Source organism: Ambystoma mexicanum, chromosome 4q (assembly GCF_040938575.1).
Source record: "Ambystoma mexicanum isolate Mex_15411 chromosome 4q, UKY_AmexF1_1, whole genome shotgun sequence".
NCBI lineage: Eukaryota > Metazoa > Chordata > Amphibia > Caudata > Ambystomatidae > Ambystoma > Ambystoma mexicanum.
Window position 1 is genome coordinate 967090280 of NC_090928.1, and position 20325 is coordinate 967110604.

At 47.9% G+C, this 20325-nt stretch overlaps 1 long non-coding RNA gene and 1 pseudogene across 2 annotated transcripts in view; both read left to right on the forward strand.

Moving 5' to 3' along the window:
• Positions 1-5928, forward strand: part of LOC138468454 (transcription elongation factor SPT5-like) — a 58083-nt pseudogene extending 52155 nt beyond the window's left edge.
• Positions 1-20325, forward strand: part of LOC138467131 (uncharacterized) — a 238592-nt gene that overhangs the window by 87181 nt on the left and 131086 nt on the right. For both annotated transcript variants that reach the window (XR_011268062.1, XR_011268063.1), the window contains exon 3: positions 10884-11020. This is a non-coding gene — a long non-coding RNA (uncharacterized lncRNA). The remainder of the gene's footprint in view (positions 1-10883; positions 11021-20325) is intronic.

Consider the following 20325-nt stretch of genomic DNA (forward strand, 5'->3'; position numbering starts at 1 on the left):
TTTAAAGGATATCGGCCCCTTAGTGGACAATGGCATCTTGGTGTCTTTTGATGTAAGGAGCCTCTACACCTCAATTCCCCACAATGGAGGTGTGGAGGCTCTGGAATGGGTACTGTTACGAGAAGAGAATTGCCAGGCTTCAAAAGTGCTCATACTTGAATTTACAAGAATTATATTTCACAATAACTAGTTCAGATATAACTCCCAATTCTACCTACAGGCATCAGGTATTTCAATGGGGTCCTCCATGGCCCTGGCCTCTGTTAATCCCTTCACGTTTCAACTTGAAACTGAGAACGTCCTACAACATCCAGTCTGGTCGTCTAGACTAGTTGTCTGGAAAAGATATTTACACAACATTTGTGCTTCTGGAGGGGGGCCGAGAATCGTTGGGTGACTTTCTGAATTTCCTTAACTCCATACACGACTGAATGAAGTTCGCAATGGAGGTAGGGACTCCCAAACTACATTTTCTGGATGTAGAGTTGAAACTATGGAAGGGGAAATCGTAACCGACATATTCAACAAACTCACTTATGCTAACAATTCCCTTCATTAACTTAGGTAGCATCCAAAGCACCTCAAAGATAATCTCCCTTTAAGTCAGTTCCTACGACTGAAACGCATAGTATCCAATGAGGAAATATTAAGAGTGGAGAGTGAGAAGATGGCCACAATGTATAAGGAAAGAGGATACTGCAGGAGGGTTCTAGATACCGCACAGGGCAGAACGAGTAATCTCAAAAGAGAAGAGTTACTACTCCCTAAGAACAAAAAGGCAGACATACCTTTCCTCTACACATTGAAATATTCCAGCCAAAGTCACCATGTGACGAGACTCATTGGAAAGAACTGGAGACTAATAGAAATGGACACTCAATTACATAAACTCTTTCCACAGCCACCCCTTATTGTCTACAAGAGGGCGAGAAATGTACGTGACCAATTGGTAAAGGCAGAAAAGACACCTACCAGTACACAACTCACATTGGGTAAGAAAAAGAGCGGTACCTTCCTTTGCCTCCAATGCAAAAACTGCAACAACGTCATAAAAGGAATTTATGTCAGACACCCCTGCTCAGGGGCCAAGATCAAACGGAGGGACTTCGCCACGTGCGATTCAAGCTCACTTATCTATGGACTTAGTTTTCCTTGTGGGATTTACTATGTGGGACAGACCTCGCGTAGTATCAAAGAATGGTGGAAAACTGCCTTGCTCAGACCAGTAGGGAGAAAGAACTGGTGATGAAGTAGGAGAAGGATAAACTGAGTTCTACTTCCAAAAATAAAACAGGCTCGCCACTGAAGCCGTTGGAGGGTACAGTTGGCCAGGAATAAATGTGGGTGTGCACTTATAATTATTTTAGGAAATGTACAAATATGTCCAGGTTTAACCTTTTGACTTTGTGGCAATAGTGGTTTAACCTGGGCTCTTCGACCCACAGATTCTTTCAGCTACTGGAGCCCTAAAGGAACTGCAGCTCCTTTCGCCTCAGTTGGGGATCTGGTCAGGTGTGTCTGGGCTTTTACAATGTTATGGATTGCAAGGGAAGTGCAGGTTTCTGGTTCCAATGTCACTTAGGCATGAGCGCTATATAAATAATAAATCGTCATCAAATCATCATTTCCAAGAATGTCTCATGGGGGGGGGCTGTCTTTCCGCACCACACAGGTGCATCACCAGCCGGACGGCCAGTTTAACATGGAGTAATGGTTCAGAAGTCTGAGTAATGGTACTGGGCTGGCAACCTGAGGGACTACCTTGACCGGGCTGTTTGGTGAACGGCTAGTATCTCGGTTTTGGGGGTCCAGGGGAGGAATCTAGGTCTGAGAGAGTTCTCCAAGGCCACTCTATCCCAGTCAGCAAGCTCTGCCTCAGCCCCCATCTGTCAACTCACTTTTCCCCTCAGAGAGACGTATCCTGTCGGGCAGCCTGGAATGTTCCATTGGTAACAATGTTGTAGGTGGGGAGCCTGGCTTCAGGCCTTGCCCACACAGCATTCATTTGAACCTTTTTTCAGACTGTCCCACCTTTTACATTTTTCATTTTTCACATTTGAGTACAGTAGTCTGGTCTCCTCATAATTCTAAGAGATTAATACACAGCCTTAAAATCCCACTAGACCTGCAAGTAAAATAAATTAATGTACCTACTCGAAAACCCCAGATGTCACTGTACTCGCCAAGCAAGGGTACTCAACTTTCAAATCTACTCAACTATGCAAGGGGTCAAGTAGATTTTGCAAGCCCTGCATAACTTAAGCTGGTCAGCGTCCCTTTAGCTTCTAATTTCCTCTACATACTTTAAAACATGGTGCACCGTGCGTTTTACTTGTAGCTGTGACATACATTCTTAGGGGTTTGCTCAGGGGTTGTTAGAGGGAACTGTTTTTCATTATTTGCCTAAACACTTCCTCCATACTCTAAACACATGTTTAAATTAAAAAAAACTGAAAGAAATCGACTGGATCCAAACCAGCGAGGCAGCTCTAAAGAATAAACTGACACAGCACCTCCCGCCAAACATCAGAAGATTCAATGACTTACAACCGTATATCAAAAAGTTCCCTTCTAGACACGCTCGCGATTTAATAATGAGAGCGCGACTAAATCTCCTGTTAACCAACGAAATCTTAGCAATCAGAGGGCTTTCTCCATCGAACGAGTGCCGATTCTGCAAAACGCCAGGAGTAACAGAGTCGATTAGGCATTTGCTCTTAGTATGTACCCGCACAGCCAGGATCCGAACAGTCTACCTGACAAAGATCTTTTCGGAGCACATTTTAAGTGACCAGGACGTTTGTTGGTCCAGATTGATGGCCGGAGATAGACCTTCGTGGCAGCTGGCCACCTATAAAATGTTGGTCTATGTAAACACTGAACTTCTCAGCCGACCGTCCTCAGGTTGATCGGTCCGCCCAATGACCTTCGATGAGTTCCGGCCTCAATACTTCAATACTTCTCCCGATCTCATCATCACTGATGATTCTTCTTGCTACTGTAGCTTCTTACTGAAAACGAAATGTTTTCTTTTCTTCTTTTGTAAAAATCTTATTGATTAAAACAATTTAAAAAATAATTTTAAAAAAATTACGTATTCGATAACAACATGACATTATTTGCTATATGTGGCCAAATCAAGCAAATTAAAGCCCCCTTTTCTCTTAGGTCATGTCTATTCCTCACAACCCAAGAAAATGTTGTTTCACTCCACCTCACAAAAAATGGTCTTATCTTGTTATTCATCATGTACCTATCTGTTGGAGAGCGATTAAGGACAGTCCTCCTTAGACAGAGGACCCCCTTAACGGAGGAAAGGAAGGACAGTGCCCGGGGCTGGAGGAGGAAGAGCAGGGGTTATTGGAGCCCGCTGGCAGAATTGGAAAGGGAAATAAAGGTGATGGTCGCATGTATCTGTGACTCTGTGTTCCTTTGCATGTGGTGCTAAGAGGTTAGGACGTTTTGGGTAGCCGGGCCTCGTATGACCAGTCAAGAACACAACAACAGGCAATGAAAGGGAAACGGACACAGTGCCCCCGCCTCCAGTGCAGAAGGCGGCCACACTACAAAAAGTGAGAAGCCTGAAAAGAAAAGGGATCTGCAGTCTGCCGCACAACAAAACGTGGAAGCCTGAAAAGAAAAAGGGATTGGAAGTCTGCCGCACATCAAACAGTAAGGAGCCTGGAAGAGGAAAGGGATTGGCAGTCTGCTGCACAACAAAATGTGGAAACCTGGAAGGAAAGGGATCGCCAGTCCGCCGCATAACGTAAAGTGAGCAGCCTGGAAGAAAAAGGGATTGGCAATCTGCCACACAGGGAAACATAGACAATGGCAGCCCACTGCACAAGGAAAAGCAGACCGCCATCCACCACACAAAGAACATGTTCGGCTAGCAGGGTGCCGCGCCGAACAGGGGAGTTGGAAGCAGTGATCGAGGTGTTCCGGGCAGTCAGACCGCAAACTGAAAAGGCAATCCGCCCACACGTAGAACCGGGGATCCGCCACCAAAGGAGTGGCATAGCGCAGTTGCCGTGAGTGATGCTCCGGCTGGAGACCACAGAGATAAGGGTGGGGCACACAGCTCTGCAAATGTCTGACGGAGAGGACTACGATGTCTGGGGAGAGAGAGTGAGTGAAGCAGTGGACCAGAATAGGTGAATAATTATGAACATGAAGAGGTGTGGGACGCGAGAGTCTGAGGCAATCAATGCAGAGGTTGACGAAGTGGATGATGTTGAGGGAGATGATGAGAATGATTGGGCATGAAGGAAACCACGCCTCAGCGGACTAGCTTTAGATGAAGCCGAAGTGGAGGTGGAGTATGACGACAACAAAGATCTGTCGGAGGTATGCAGGAGACAGACTGCTTGGAGAGACTAATGGGAAGAGGTGCCGGCTGAACACCACAGGAAGAAGTATGATAAGCCCTCGTCAGGAGACCATGCAAACAATGGGCCAGATGAGCGGTTAAATAACATCATGCAACAGCAGGCACCGCGTGAAGAGGACAGTCATACTGTCGGGCCATACAGCTGAAGAACGGGGAGGAAAGCACAGATGTCTCCTTAGTGTTGAGAAAGGTTATTACCTACCAGTTCACAAATACGCTGACACATCACAGAGGTGGTGACCCCAGAGCATGTGAAAGGGTGCATCCATATTGAGGCCTACTCGCAAACCCATGGGAAGTAGGGTACTGAGGATGCGGGTAACCTGCACATGGGCATCTGGATCCAGCAGATCATACCCACCAGGGAAATGACAAAGGCACTGAAGGTGGTAAAGGAGGAGTCCTGTTTGAAGCCCAAGTCTGTGTGCAGCATAAACGAGGGATCCATAAGGACGTCAGTGCTCAGGGGGAGCCAAGCCAAAAAGGCATATCCCTAAAGATGATTGCAAAAATTAACCATGAGAGAATTATGGCTCGGACAACAATGAACAATGAGCTTTCAAAGAGGAAGCAGTTTCAGAGACTCCCTCAGAAGGTCCTGGATCCCGAAAAGACTAGGTCTCTGGCCAGAGAGGTCACCTCTGATGTAGACTTCCTCACCTTTGAGATCAATTGGGACAGCCACAAAGGATTCCTGTTAAACAGATTTGTCACGCCAGCTGTTATTACAGAAGGTGGGAGGCCCGCCCTGCCTGAACGGGAGAAGCTGGAGGACCAACACCTCAAGGGTGTAACAGAAGCCACAGGAAGGCGAGAATACCCTGCAGTCTGGGGACAAGGTGGAAACACGTGAAGGTGCAGTGATCAACCTCCAGGGTAAAACCATGAGGACGGATGGCAAGAAGATCATCATGTCAAGGAAGGAGGACCTGAAGGATATTCCTAGAGTTCCCAGCCCAGGAGGTGCAGAAGTACCTCAGGATGGGGATCTGAGTAAAAGTGAAATCGGGACACTTTGAGAGGGAGACAGAACTGAGATTGCGAGTGGAAGAGAACTCTACTTTTGTGTCATCAGATCATGTCATCAGATCCCACAATGAACAAGCTGAAGGTGCCACCCCGGGGCAGGCAGCTGCACTGGGAGACTGCCTCTGGGGCAGATGTTGGCAGTCAACACGAGTAGGGGTAGTTGGTGCAGCTGGACCCACAGACCACAAGAGTGATTAGTAGGCGGGGAGAGTGGCCTGTCAGATCGTGAACACGCATGGGAAGGTGGTAACCACAAAACACATGCTGCGACCAAGAAGGAAGACAACCGGTTTGCAGTGACTTTAGACGCTGAGCAAAACAACTTTCACGTCAAAGCTATTGTAAAAGCCACTGATGAACAGACTCCCGGGCATGGGTCCCAAACACCCATGCACAGCTCACAGACCCCTGGTCACGACGGGATTCGGAAACCTCATGGCTCACAAACTCTTCTCCACAATGGCAGCCGAACACCAGCACAAAGTGATGCGGCGCACCACAACAACTGAAACACACCATCCAGAATGGAGGCAAAAGAGGGAGGACAGACAGCAAGTAAGAGAACACAACGGATACCACAAAGACCACCAGAAGAGGGCAAGAACAGAAACCCACAAAGATGATAACCAGGAGGGGGGTGTTGGAGCACAATTAAGGACAGTCCTCACTAAACAGAGGACCACCTTAAGGGAGGAAAGGAAGGACGAGGCACAGGGCTGGAGGAGGAAGAGGGGGGGGGCTACTAGAGCCCAGCAATAGAACTGGAAAGGGAAATAAAGATGATGGTCACATGTATCTGTGGCTCTGTGTTTCTTTGTATGTGGTGCTAAGAGGGTAGGACGTTGTGGGGAGCTGGGGCCGCGTATCACCGGTCAAGAACACAACACTATCCCCAGACATCTAATATCCTTATACCTCCAGCAGAAACAAACATCACTCAGGAGGATCTTAGAGGATGGTTTTAAGAAAGGCATTGCCTCTGTCGTCTCTAAATTCAACTTATATCCAGAGACCCAGCTGTAATCTTCTAGGTAGTCCATGGACCTTTCTAAAGATGTCTCAGGGTCAGCTAACAAAAGGAGAATGCCCTCAGCAAGTGTTGACCATCTAGAGCTCTTTTGAATATCCTTGACCTCATGGTCCAATCCAAAGGTTCTAAGTAATGGTTTCAGTACTAAGCTGTAAAAAAAGGAGCAAGAGCGGACACTCCTGTCTGGTGCCTGCACTCTATTCAGAACCTACCTTTTAGGGATTATTTCAGACGGGACAAATACCCCTATCTAATCCGTTCTCACCATCCCTGATAAGTTTGAACTTCTTCCTTTGAGCACTGTTTCCTACACCATGTCCGCGCTCAGTGGCGGCTGCTCACACTGGGCGGGGAGGGGGCGCCGCTTCCCCCCCCACAGAGAGAGAAGAAGAGAAGAGAGTCTCTCTCTTATTCTCAAGACTAAATGCAAATTAATTTGTGCAGAGCGGCAGATTAATAATGTATTTATGAATCTGCCGCCCTGCAATGCTGGGCTGCTGGCCTGCTGGCCTGGGTCTAGCCTGCTGCTGCGGAGGCCAGAGGGGCGCGTCCCGATTTAGTAACATTTATGCAATGTAGAGTGCGTGGAGCTTGTAGCTCCATGCACTTTACGTACCTATTCTCCCATTCAGGAGGCTGGCGGGGCGCTGGAGGGGTGGCCCTGCACTCTTGGTATTGTGCGCAAACAGCACACCACCAGAGTGAGTCCTGTAAATCCTCCCTACCTGTATACTAGCAGGCCATGCAGCATAGCAACAGGTAGGTTGTGGATTGTCATTGGCTGTTTGCCAGCCAATGACAATCCGCGTGTGGTGTGGGCGGAGTCGGGTCATGGGCACACAGTGCCTCACCTTCTCTTTCTCGTTCTTTCTTATCTTAGCCCGGGTTTTGCTGGTGTGGTGGTTGTGTGCGTGCCAAGCCCAGCTGCCCCAACCCTTAATAGGCCCAGCCATGTGTGCTGTGGCTGCTGCCCGTCATACGCCGACGGAGTCCAGACCCCAGCCCAGTCTACACGAAGAGTCCAACAACACTTTGACTTAAGGTAAGTAAGTTTGAAATTGTACAGTCGTGTTAATTGGCCTGTTGGGCTTGCATACAGCTGCTAAACTCTTAGTCTTCACCATGCGGCAACCCGCATGGTGAAGACTAAGAGTACTTGGTGTGTAGTGTCGTGCCGTGTGTGGTCGCGGGCCGCAGCACTCAGCCTACATCATGGCGATTGGCGAGATGCTGCCATGTCACGGCTCACGCCACAGCTCGCCGTGGCCCACCAACCATTGTGCCTGCGGCACGCCACCTGGCCTTCACCAGGATTCCAATCATGGTCCACTCCAGCATTGGAATCCTGGTGAAGGCCAAGTTTAAAACTGCGTGTTTGGAGAAATGTGGCCGAAGTGCCCTCGGGCAAGGTTCGGGCTTGAGGTTGGGGATGCCGGCAAGTGAGCACATTGACTGGTTGGGAAGCGCGGGTGCAGTATTGTGGGTCGGCACTTGGCATAAGGTATTTAGACGATGGGTAATGATTGCGGAACGGCCGCGACCATTACCCATCGTCTAAATACTACTGCTTGTTACTGCAAATTGTAGGTGCGAGTCGCGACTTGCGACTCTGTTTTTTTCTCCTGGTCCACAAAGCATTACTGGCTATGTTTCAGCTTACACCAGTCTATGCCTAAATAAGTGAGTCCGTTTTTATGTGTTTTTGAGACGCTTCGTGTGTGCACTTAGCTATATAGTGAAAGTGCTTCATAGGCAGTACTGACAATTGCAGGTTGATGTGTATGGCTAATGAATAAATACTATAGTACAGTTTCCTTCGCAGAGGAGAAGTATCTTTTTTTGTGTGATAACTGTGTTTGGCTTCTGCAAGCAGCAAACTGAAGAAGGGATGAGAGGGGAGTTCCCAATCAGGTCAGCAGAGAGCAGATCTCACTCCAGAAATGCATATAGAGAAAGATGTTTAGGATACACCTGCAGCTGGCTGGGTGCCAGCACTATCTGCCATCCCTGTGCCCAATATCCATGGAAAGAGTGATTGTGGGTGAGACCAGCAGCTCTGCATTTGCAATCCGCAAGCCTGGGGGGCTGAGCCGATGCACAGACCCTCCGAACCTGCTACCTACTCTCCTAGCATCTCACCAGAACTCTTGTTGCCACCCTTTCAGCTGCCTTTCCTCTCTTAGACAACCCATCTCCCAGCCCGTTGTTTCTCCCTCATCTGTCAACCCTGATTCAGGCTCCTAAATGTCAATTTTCAGATGTCCCCACAATGAACACCTCTTTCATTCCTGTCATCCCACCTCACCCCCCCTTCCTCGCCTGTCACCCATGATGCCATCTCCCTCTGAGACTTAGTTTCACCCCGTTAGCCTCCCCCCCCCCCCATAGCATATCACCAATGCCCACAACATTTAATTTGAGCTAAAGAAGTACAGTCGCGTTGTTCCCCTTTACACGTTCAGGATCTTGAGGGTCTAGATTTATAGTTGGGGAAATCCGGAATTACCAGTTCCACAATGCAAAGTAAGAAAACGGGGATGGACTACCACCTACCGAATGTAGTAGGGCACGTAGGCACTTATGCCTCAGCCTCAGCCTCTAACTCATCTTGTCTCCTTTCTCCTATGTGCTCCTTCTCAGCCTGTGTTGCCCCATTCGGCCTATGGCTTCTCTAGCCCAACCCTCAGCCTGGCGCTATGGCTGCACTACTCCCCACCATCACTGCCTGTTGCCCTTCCCCCGTTCTCTCACCCAACACCATCACACACCATTCCGTCTATCGTACTCCTCTCTCACGCCATTTAATTTCTCTCCCCATCCTCTTTCACGCTGCCTGTACCCCGCTCGCAGCCTTTCCGTGCCTCCGTTATCACACGGCTCCCCACCAAAGGTGTTTAGTAGGTCATGCGGGAGTGAACTGGTTTTGGGTGGGCGAGGTGTCCTGTGGGGTTGCCCCAGAGGGTCACTTCCACTTCCATAGCTAAAGTGATTACATGTATGGTGTGAGGAAAGACAGCTGCAGGGGGCCTGGGAGGAGTGCATCCTTTCACAGCCTGGACCATGTGAAGCAGCATGTCCCCTCGCCCCAACCCACCCCCACGGGGAGGGATGTTGATGTTGTAATTTTCCCTGTCCGCATTAGGGTTCGCATTGCGTGTGCTTCAGATGTCGGCATTGGCAAGTTGGAAGGTCTTGGTTTGCATTGTTATGTAGCAAATTGGGGGTATTTGCATGGGCGGAGCGGTTCATGTGCAGCACGTTTTGGGTGGGTTTTGTACCTAGTGGGAAAATAGGTTGGAAATGGGGAATTGGGCAGCGGCCATTACAGCATTGATGTGTAAGCACAGTGTATCCAAATTGTACATTTTAAAGAATATTTATTCAACACTGGCCTAAACTATCATATGGGAAACGTAGTAGTCCTTAACACAGAACCTTAGAGTTAGGACATAGAAGTGCCCCCAGTTTTAATGGCGGAGTATGAGCAAGGCGAGCGAGGATGGGTCAGGAACAATGGGATGCCCGTTGTTTTACATAGGGCACTGGGGCCACATAAAAAAAAACAGCCTCTTCTCTCCTGTATGTGATTGATGCTTATATCACAGATGTATGTGGTATGTGTTGTCTTTTCTGTTTCTTCTGTGTGACTGAAGCTTGCACTGCTTTTCAAAACACAGTTTATGTGCATTTGCCTGTATGTGACAGTGTTTGTTTCGAGGACATGGAGTGGACAGAGTAGTAGACTTACTACTGCACTGGAACTCCTTACCTCTCTCACTCCGCTCTATTTCTTCCTTTTCCTCACTCCGCACATCCCTTGAATCTCTCCTTCTCCATCCCCCACCTTGAATCCCCTCCCCGTTCCTACCTCCCTCCTCCTTGCCTTATCACCTTCCTCATCTCCCTCCCGTCCCCCCTCTCCCCAACTTTCTCACACTTACCCCTTCCTTCCCTCCTCCTTCTCTTCCCCACCCCTCCCTCCCCCTCTCACGTCTACTGCACTACACTCCTCTTCCCTTCATTTTAATTGCTCTATTTACTGTTTTGTTGGTCTGATTCACAATTGTAAATCGCTTCTACTATTACTGTTACTGTTATATTGTTAATGTTAAATGTATCCTGTGGTTAAAATGTGCAGCGCTTTGGTGTAAAGCGCTATATAAGCTAAATAAATACAAATACAAATACTTATTTGCAATTGTTTTAATTACAATTTGGAGACAAAATAATGTATATTGTGACTACACTGTCACATATTATTTAATGATGTGTGTGCGTGTATTATGTCAAACAATGGATGTACATAGAACACAATATGTATTGTTTGCCCAATGTGACAAGGTTAACTCTCTTCTTCACGTCTGAAACCGTTGTCATACTGCACTCAGCCTGTGGTCCCCTTTCTCAGATCAGTCTCTCGATTTCTCTTCACAGACCATCGAAAAAACCTTTCATGAACAAATCCAACCAGTCTAGGTTAATTGCGGAACCAAAAACATCAGACTTCAACCTGCATAGTGCACCTTCCGGATAGTTAATTGCAGTGACCAGAATCCAGAACGACAAGCCAGGTGAGCTACCACTAGTCTTATGTAGGGTTGGGTGCTCAGCTTTAAGAAAGAATTAGAAATGAAGCCCTTGTTTGTAAGGGGTGGGGAAAATCAGATGGACAGTACATACTAAAGAATGATATCTATGGCTAGCTGTGACCTGTGCATTCCACGTGTTTCAACTTTGAGCAACTGAAGCAATGGCAACTCAGCGAGGCAGACAGCCATTAGAGTTAAGACCAATGTTGCATTAATTAAGTGGTTAAAAAGTAATATTTTTTAGCTTAGTTTCTCCCCTTTCAGAAAATGCCTAAAATCCAACCTTGGTAAGAGGATGAACGCATATGAATGCCAGTAACAGCATGACAAATATATGTTTCCATCATTACTGACTATATAATGAATTTCTTTATGCATACACCACATTACCAGCTATTCTCAATACAGGCTGCTACAAAATACAACATCACACTTGCACACATAAGAATAATGTACCACCATTAGTATGTAAAACCTAATGCTTTTTGTCATATTTCGGTGGGTTTGGATAGTAAATTGCATATTTTGGAGGCCATTTATCAAAACATTTCCCAGGGGGAGAACCCCTCTATCCCCAACACCCTCCTTTGGGTGGTGTGGGCTCTGCGCGCTGGCTCCAAAATTCACTCTGGGAAATGTACGCCCCACTGCCTTTCAATCTCACCAGCCGCCACGGTCCACGCGTCTGCTTCCCTTAAATAGAGGCACAGGAGTGTCCCAATTTAGGCACCACTTCCAAGTGTCCGGCAGTCTACACCTGTCCAAACGTGTTCCTGTAAAAATGCAATACATTTATAGACGTAGGTTGGAATGGTGAAATCATTCCACCAAAACAGCTTTAAAAAAAATCTATGCTCTGACGTGAGGGGAGTTTTCACCGAAACAGCCGATTGTTGGTGCACTTCCAAAAAGTCTGATCAGAGGGCAGCATCAGTCGCCCGGTGCCAAGGAGATCATTGGTTTCACTACTGCAGCCCCCACAAAGGACATTGCCTGTTGGGTTTTTCCCATAACACAGCTGTGTTGCAACATCCAAGCACAGATGAAAAAAGATTGCGAAACCTGAGGGTAATCAGGAAATTACGCACACAGATTTGTAACAAAATACATTCAGCTTCTCTTTTTAGACACTCGATTGCCCAACACATTGTTCGTCTTGATGACCAATATTTCATCAAAGGAATTGTCTCTCAAGCATTTTAGAGTAGAAGGTCACAGGCAGGGATATCACTGTAAGATGTGCTTAAATTAATGGGTTAAGAAATAATTTTCAAGTGGATATTTTATGTTCTTATAACAAATGCCAGTAGCACCACCAGCAACCCTCCACAACTAGTCACTAGAAGCTAAACTTCTTCTCGAGAACAAACGCATTCGCAGATACACAAAGAGGTTAATACAAATACGTCTGACTTACTCCTGCTTTACTCCCAGAAAGGGAAATGTAAACTTCTTAGCATGTTATTAATCGCCCTAGTAGTAATAGTACAGAGACTGACTGCATCAATGCCTTTGCAAGCACGCGCATGGCAACTCCAAACTGGCCTTGTTTCAATGGTTCAACATTATTCGGAACCATTAATTACATTGTGGGACACCTTGGTCCCAATGCATGGCACTGCCTCCACCGTTCATAGGGGACAGAATGGCTGCGCAATACTTTTGTCACATTGGCCAAGACATTAGATCATTTGGTTACAATTGATGTGATCGACCTGGCTTTCAGTAAAGCCTTTAGTGCTGTTTTTACAGCTAGGATTCATAAGGCAGAAAAGTAGACCTGGATTGGCACCAAGCATGGCGATCTAGGTTAGGTAATATGCATATTTCAAATACATCTTTCCATAATACAACTAGGGTTTCCTGTTATGGGTTTGCATGATAAAGAAATAACAGACAACCGTATTTTCCCAGTGGTTACATGTGTTTTGTGCATATTGCTTTCGAAGCTCTGCTGCACTTCAGAGCACATTTTCAAGAGCTTTCATTGCAGCGAAACGTATGAATCTAGAAGGAGCCTAGGGGGTTTAAGACTGGCCGATCGGGACTCTACCATTACTGATTACTCAGAATGCCAAGGCAACGAAAAGGGAGGGGAGCTTGTCCCACCAGATCTTAACTTTATTTGAAAGGGGGCAAGGGAAAACATCCACGTTTCCGCTGGCATGTTCCTTAAAATATTAACCTTTTAGCGCAGTGAACACTGGGAAGTACTCTGAGCAGTGATCGAAGTGAGTGGGAACGGTCGGAAGTGGTGTTCCACTACTTTTATTTTTTTCTGTTTACCATTCCTCCACTTTTTACTACCATATTCACAATTCTATGTAGTGGATGTGTCCATTCTTGTCCCTGTGCAAGCGTAAAGTTGGAATAGGAGCCTTAGTTACTAGTCACTATAGGAATGCCACAGCTGCAACACTTGTCACATGATGCACCATGCTTCCACCTACCCTCTCCCCTGCAGAGAGCACAGTTCCACTACTTTTTTCGGTACACTTCTACCACTGACTCTGAGGCGTTCTTAGTAGTGATTCCCCAGTCAATATAAAATGGAACATGTGCTATTTTCAAACACCCAAGAGAGCTCCACTTGTCGCATGTCAGATGTAGTGGCCCATCCAGCGGCACCCTGCTCCTTGTATTCTGGCTTGTCGGAGGCTGAGTATATGAGAGAAAGGCAATACAAGTTCCAGAATGCCAAGAAGAAAGAGGACAGGATCAACCACAGCCATTGTTGGCATATTAAAGATCTAAGGACTAAGAGTACATCCTGCCTGAAAATGGCTGAAACATTACAAGCAAGACAGAGCAGTTAAGTAAAGTGAATAAGATGAGGCATTATTAACCCCTTTTAGTACAAATATATTGATGACACTCAGGCTATATTCTCCCTAGCTGTCTCAGAGGAAGACATGTCAATTGCGGTACTTGTAGTACTGCTTGTTTTATTTTCATATTAAACATAGGTCTTCAAATCCCAGCATGCAAATAACTATTTCCTCACATGTCAGTGCCGGTCATGGACAACCCAGAGGTTATGGAATGTTACTGGGAAGTAGACTGTGCAATGCTGCCATTTTCATGGTCTGGTGGGTCTGAAAGAGAGGGGGTGTGTAAGTGTCGAGAGAGGGAACATACAAGTTAGCTTTGCTTTTGTGTTTATGCTCGCAGGACTGAAGTTCCGTGAGCTCTGCGTGCAGAGCTGTGGCTAGGTGTTCAGTGTCGAAAGCATAAAGGCACGTGTGTCCAGAGGGGAGCCTCGTGTGTCCATGATGCTTGGATGCAATGTCTAGGTCTGTGATGTGTAAGCTGATTGTACAGTTGTTGCACTCTGTTGTTTGATGTCTGTTGTGAGGGTTATTCCACTCCCACGTGTCAGTGGCTTAGTTTGTATATGTAGTGGAAAATAACGACCACTCACGATTCCAGTGGATTGATGAACACTTCATTAGTAAGCAATGAGCAAACAACCAACGTCAACAGAAGACCTTGGCGCGAGTGAGTCCCCCCCCCCAGGTCCAGGTATCTTATACTTGCAGGAATACATGAGAGTCAATGGAAGGGGGGTGATCTCAGCCTGGCACGATCATGCCTTGCGCTTTATTTGCTGACTGAGACACACCCTCGTTGTACAGTCTTTTGATGCCAGCTGTATTCGGCAGTGCTTGTTATTGTTCTCAACAAAAGTGCAGCACTGGGAAATACATTTCTTCAAGGTGAACAATGCCCTAAAACTTACCTCTCACCTCGAGAGAGGCGAGAGACCTTGTAGTATGATGACATCCGCTAGCTAACACCACTTTTTAGTGAAAGGCGAGAGCACAGAGCACGCTTAGCTATGCCAAAGGGCTATATATCAGGAGCGAGAACGGTGAAGGCGAGCATTCTTCAATGGTGGGCGAAGCGTCTTTCTAGTGGTGTCATGCGCATTGAGGGCCAGTGCTGTATGTTGTGCAGGCCAGAAGCAGTCTAACATGGAGCATGGTGAGCTGAATATATTGTTACACAATGCTGGAATAATAGGGGGGGTTCATATGTGATCATGCCTGATTCGGTTTTCCTCCACATATATGTATAGTGTGTTTGAGCATAAGGGTTGAGAAATGTAGTGCTGGGTGTTTAGTAGAGTGTAAAGACTGGTAGGGGGTGTCTGTACTTCCGCTCTCTATATGGTAGAGGAGAGGCACAGAGGACCCCAGCCAAGATTCTCTATTACAGTAGCAATGGACGAGCAATCAAGACCTAGCTTCTCAGGAGGTGATGCAGGCTGGTTCTTAAGTACAGTGTAGTCCCCGGACCCCCACAAAGGAATGTCCACACACTGTATTACTGAAAACACAGTCTTTATATAATTAATATTCAAAAGGTATGTACACGATCACAATAACGCACTTTTTACTCAGAAGTCAATAATGATAAATATATACAATTCTAAAGTGGTACCACCAATGTTATCAAATCTCATTAAAGTGCATCAACTGTACGGGTAAAATGTCACACAGATCAATAACGAGGAAACCAGCAATAGAGATAGGCAGGAACGTAAGATGGTTGAAACAATAGGCAGAATGCTGGCCCCGTTACCTAGACACAGTTCTGTGTGGAGATCCCCCCACCTGGGCAACCTGTAAATAAAAGATATATCGCACAAGCCCAGTCCATATGTTCACTAGTCTCACTTCTTCCTATAAGGTTTTACCCCCCCAATGTACCTGGTGGAGTAGAGGTCTCCCACGATGCGTCGACCGATCCTTCTTGAGTGACTCCCTTTAAGGCAGGAGCCACGGATCGTCGAGAGGTGTCGGGGAACTCGGTGTTCGGTGTCGGGGAATCGACAGTCCTTCTTGAGTGCCCTCCCTTTAAGGCGGGAGTCACGGGTCGTCGAACGTCCAACGGTGAACAGGTTGAACTATGGCCGTGAAGTGGCAGCTTCGTTCCTAGCGGTGCTCGTCGATGACGGAGCATTGGCTTCCTGCAAGGGAGAGGCGTACGGGGCACCTCGGTGACGATAGTTCTGGACCGCAAAGAGATGATGAAGAACTGTGGCCCAGCAAGGGCGTCGAGTCGTCGGCGTCTCTGTGGTCTTTAGGTGGCGGGAAACCCACTGGTGGATGCTCCTCGGCGCGTCGACGGTCGGGCCTTCTCCAGCGGGAGACAAGCGGGTGACGATGCAGACGAGAGCGTCCGATGATCAATGGAAGTTCTTAGGCAAACGGGAGCACGGCGGCTCCGGTCGGCGACAGCGGTTGTCGACAGTGGCGGACAACAGTCCGGGCGCTTCTCCTTGGAGTTCCGCAGCAGTCCCCGTATCGGGTCGGCAGCCTGTTGAAGGTCTGTCTACCAGGGAGCTTTGGCAAAGATCAGCTGTGCACGATGGTCCCTCATAGCTCGGGAGGAGAGCGCCTTACCAGGTCCTCTCTGGGTCAGTTCTTGGAAACACAGCAGCTTTCAGATTGCGAGGGAGAGCAACAGCACTCCTTCTCGTCCAGCGGGGCTTCAAGGTCAAGCATCAGTTACTCCAGTTACTCGTCGTTGTGGACTTCAGCTTCTGAACACGATTCCTAGCAGTGAGAGGTCCCCAGATATTCTGTTGATCTCCCATTCATTCCACTGGGTCACACTCAAGCATCCAATCACGACTACGGGCATTCATGCAGGCAGGCAGGCAGCCAATCAGGCACACGAGGTATTCAGGCCATTCACTTCTCTCCAGACACTCACAACAAGTTATGTGTATTGGGACAAGTACCGAGCCATTCAACACTCCAAGCTGCATTCATACCGGTTTCGGGCAGGGTTGTCTCAGTCATTGTGTCAACCACCAGATACTAGACACCCACAGCACAGAATGCATATTCGTCACACACTCTATTCACCCAGGTCCCACCCACAGGAGGTACCCACAACAAACATCATCGGGAAGGCTCCAGCTAGTCTGGCCGGGCCTTCACAACAACACCATACATGGCAATTCCACCCAACAGCCAGTCAGGGGGAAGGGACAGAGTCAGGGCTTCCCAGGACTTTGGGAAAACAAGGTAATGGGTAATAGAAAGCAAGAGGCGCAGGGGCCATCTTGTTTTCCATCAGGAATCAACTGATCCCAATGGCAGGGCCGTGGTATCCCAAAATGGAGGATACTCAGCGCACCTGTCAAGTTCAGCATGGAGCTGCCACCAGCCCATACCCTGCTCTGCGGGCCACCCACAGGTGCCCAAAAACATACACTAGGGGCACAGGGTTGTACCCACACCCATGGGTGCCATAAGGGTATCACACGGGTCCGTTCAACAAACCAAAAGAGAGAGAGCTGCACCGTCAGGAGTCCCACATGAACTCCTGCGTGGAAAACACAACAGAACACACGATAACAAGCAGTAAAGGACAAGGATACGGAGGCCCTGTCCCTCCAATGCATTTCCAGCATCACATAGAGGACCTTCAGACAACTTGGAACATCATTTTGGTGTGGTCATGGCAAAGTCTTGGTAGGGATGTCCTTTGGGAAATGTCTAGGTAGCAGTGGTCGAAGTGGGCAGGAGTGGTTGGAAGCAGTGTTCATCTACTTTTTTTAAAGGTTTTATTGTTCCTATACTTTTATTTTAAAAAGAAGAAATTCCAGAATGGTTTTGTTTTAAAATGAAAGTGTAGGAAGATGTTTACACTTGCACTTCAGTGCACTGCACTGAACATTCACTTAAAGAGCAGGTGTGTTTGTTTGAGGGTTTGAATTGCACGTGGAGGGGGCATGACAATGGGGTGTAAGTCACTCCTTGAGAGAAAGTGAACAATGACTGACAATTAAAGAGAGTGTTTCTGGATACGCCTTATCGATCTGACCTGCAAAACCTGTAACTGAAGTAAAAAGTAAAAAAATATGGTGTACAATAATATCCCGTGTTCCTAAAGTAGACATGTAAATGAACCAAAAGTCATAGTAATATGCAATGGATAGGATAGCCAGAAAGAAGAAAGACTTATGATAACTTTCTACATCATGTCACACATGAAAGAATGGAGTCACACAATTGCATTATCATTAATAACAAACTGAGATAAAATATACATAGAGCTATGTTGTGGTAGGAACTGAGATGCAAGTAAATCGTCAGACCTTTGTACCACAACCTAGGCACCTTTATTACAAATAAGTGTACGCCTCTTCTGATAGTAACATCGATGATCTTAAATGTAATAGTGTAAACGGAAGTCTTCATTCATTCCCCCTGGAGTGTGTCTGACCTGCTCAGCCTGTGACTGTGAAGCAGGGTCGGACTGGCCCTTTCGGTCTTTCGGCCCGTGGCCGAACGACTTTGGGGTCTCCTGGGGCCGGTTTTCCGGCAGCCACCTCTGGGCCGGTTTAAAAAATAAAAAAAAAAAAAAGAAAAAAAAGTCTTTTTTTTTTTTGCATGTGTGCGCTGCAGACAGTGCGCCGAGCCGTGAGTATTCGCGGCGATGCGGCCCGCGCGCGGCCAAGTCAGATGGGGATGGCCGGGGGGGGGTGGAGAGTGAGTCGCCTCGCCTGCCAGTGCCCTGGTTTGAGTGAGGAGCAGGGCCGGGAGGCGGGAGCCAGCCAGGAGGGGCGAGGGGGGGGTGCCACGCGCCGGAGGCGCCGGCTGCTCTGCACAATCATCATAGCAAGGTAACACTAGTAGTCACTAGATGTTACCTTTCTTTGATGATTGCATGTGCATCTGCATGCATCATAATTTATGATGCATGCAGATGCATGTGCATAATTCACGGGCCGGTGTCGCGTCGGTGGGCCAGCTGGGCGCCCGCCAGTGCCACTGCAGGGGGCCGGTGCGCCTGCCATCAGCTCACGAGCCTCTGGCCTGCAGCTGCGGCGGCCACAGCCCACAGAGAGAGAGAACGACAGTTGTGAATCTGTACTGTGGGAGGGAGGCAGGCTGAACTTAGCAATTGCAAACACGGTACACCGACCAAAGCAATTGTAACACCTGCCTCCCTCCTCCGTCCTCCCCCCTCCGAGACCTCCTGACCCTGGGGGGTGCAGCCTGCCTGCGGGCTCGGCTGAGCTGGGGCCGAGGCGCTGAGCCCGGCACTGTAAACACAGTGACTGACACTTCACATTGATATCACACTTGCTTTCAACTTTGCTGCAGGAAGTAAGTAACACTTCTTTGCAAAGTTGAAAGCAAGTTAGCAGCTGTCTTCAACTTGTGTGCCTGGGGGCTGGGCTGGGCCCCGGGGCCGCCAGCGCCGTGGATGAATGCCTGCCCAATTTGCCGCCAAATGCATTCATACATTATGCTGCTGGAGAGGCTGGGCTGCTGCTATATGAGCCCCAGTGCCCCACAACACAAGCACTGAAGCACACACCGTCTGCAGTGGACCTCCTCGACTCTCGAGACCGACGAGCGACGACAGTGCCAGTGCCCACAGCCCACACAGGACAGGAGGACCACAAGGCAGCACTGAGGCGGCCGGCCAGCAGACAGTGGAGTTCCCAGTGCCAGTGCCGGCCACACAGACAGCAGCAGGCAGCCCAGCCAACAGCCAGCCAACTGAGGTAAGGAGTGGACTGTCTTTTCAGGGGATTTCCCTGCCATGCCATGCCATGTGAGTGTGCCTGGGGTGGGGCGGGGGGGGGGGGGCTGCATGCAGGTATGCTGTGTGAAGTGATACAAGAATGGATCACCATATGTATCATTAATATCACTGCAGTTACTACTTTAACATTTTTTAATGGATCTTTCCCAATCTTTCCAGTTTTGGAGGGGCATTAGAAACTTTTTGTTTGGAATACTTCACCCAAATCCGAGCAGCCAGCCAAAGGTTTACTGGCAGGAGATTTGGTCGAAGCCAAATCCATTGAATCTTATTAACTGAATTTGGCTGGGATCTTGCAGTTTGAGCTGGCCCGTCCTTTTTGGGGTGGAGCCAAGCCTGATATGATATGATAGGTTATTTATAACGCTCTTAATACCCGAAGGTTTCTAAGCGCGAACCGGGGGAATCGAACTTGTGTTGCTCTGTGTCGTCTTGCTTCCAAGGTGAGCGTGTTGCCCCTGAGCTATCCTCCCGAGACAAAGCCTGGTTGGCACATGTTTTTCCCCCTTTTTAATAGCCTGACAGGCTGCAGAACGGGAGCTGCAGGGTTCTGTAGAGGAATGCGAGTTCTAATGATTCAACAGTTCTGGGTATTAATTATTAAGACTGGGTGCAAATTCCCCCTCTATTCATGTTTACATTTTACAATCTGTCCCCAAGTTCTTTATTTTAGATATACAAAGCTTCTAGAAGTTTCCAGAAAAAAAAACTCT